Here is a 1542-nt window from a genome sequence, read left to right on the forward strand (position 1 = left end):
GCCCCCACTCGCGCAGGTTTGAAAGATGCGTTGCCCGGCAACAGGAGAAACTGCTAGCTTAGTCTTTAGCCGAGTTGGCAGCTAGAAGACGACGCTCAGAGCCCAGCTCTCGAGAGTTCAAGCATCTGAAAGTTCCCCACTGCTCCTAGAAGGGGCTAGCTGGGCACTCTGTGCCCCTTATCCCTGTCCCGGCCTGAGTGCCGAGGGCCTGCCAGTAGGGCTCAGTTGCCTTGAGCCCGCTCTCCCCATCCCTCCGTTCACCTTGCTTGTGGGATCTCCTCCTTGCTGTGTCAAAACAACTTCAAGAAGGTTTTCCAGTGATTCTGCCTCTGCCTTCAATTTGGATGCACAGGTACCACAGCAAGCTTCCAATTCCACACAAAAACTCTCTGTGGGTCCCAGAAGCAGGGAGTCACCCCTTTGGGGCCTACAACACCCAGCTGAGGCCCAGACTCCTGTCCAGAGGAGATCGTGTTGAGAGCCCACAGGTAGAGTGAGGCAGTGATGCCTGATCAGGACAAGGACCCCAGAGTCCAAGAGAGTCTGGATGGTGAAAAAAAGGGGTCCCGAGGGCACCAGGGATGCATGGTCTGCATTTAGGCCTGTACGGGATAATGGAGACCCCTTGCCCTTAGTGCCCAGGCCCAGGCCTCTGCAGAGAGACCTCCATGCCCAGAGGTCAGATGTCAGACATGAACAGAGATCCCAGCCTTGCAGGATGAGCCCCTGCCACAAAAGAAATGCCATTTCCAGCTCCTACAGCTGCACAGGAGGCTTCCCGTGGCTAAAGAGGAGGAGAGGGCCAGCCTCATCCCACTGCCATGTGACCCTCAGTTCCTCAAAGACAGTGAGTGAGGACAACTCTCAGGCTGTCTCTCAGGCTGTCATTCATACCCAGGGTGAAAAGGCAGCAGATGCACCACCAGGGGAGAAACTGGCCCCCAGGAATGGCTCCCCCACATATCAGGAGTCTAGGCCTTGTAGAAGAAAGTTTCCTCTGCTGCCACGGAGGTGAGGGGAACCTCTGATGCTGCCACCTCCCTTAGAGCTGGGGTTCCTGGTCACTGCTGAAGACCTGGACCTGGAGAAGGAGGCAGCGCTCCGGTGCATTAATAATGCACTGCGGGGTGAAGCCAAGGCCATCTAGGACTGTAGGGGCCCCGAGGGGACCAGGGATGCACAGTCTGCATTTAGGCCCTTACAGGATAATGGAGACCCCTTGCCCTTAGTGCCCGGGCCCGTGCCTCTGCAGACAGACCTCCATGCCCAGAGGTCAGAAGGCGGATATGACCAGAGATCCCAGCCTTGCAGGATAAGCCCCTGCCGCAAAAGAAATGCCATTTCCAGCTCCTACAGCTCCATGGGAGGCTTCCCATGGCTAAAGAGGAGAAGGGGGCCAGACTCATCCGACTGCCATGTGACCCTCAGTTCCTCACAGTCAGTGAGTGAGGACAACTCACAGGCTGTCTCTCAGGCTGTCATTCACGCCCAGGGTGAAAAGGCAGCAGATGCACCACCAGGGAAACTGGACCCCAGGAATGG

Source organism: Callithrix jacchus, chromosome 1, assembly GCF_049354715.1.
Source record: "Callithrix jacchus isolate 240 chromosome 1, calJac240_pri, whole genome shotgun sequence".
NCBI classification, from domain to species: Eukaryota; Metazoa; Chordata; class Mammalia; order Primates; family Cebidae; genus Callithrix; species Callithrix jacchus.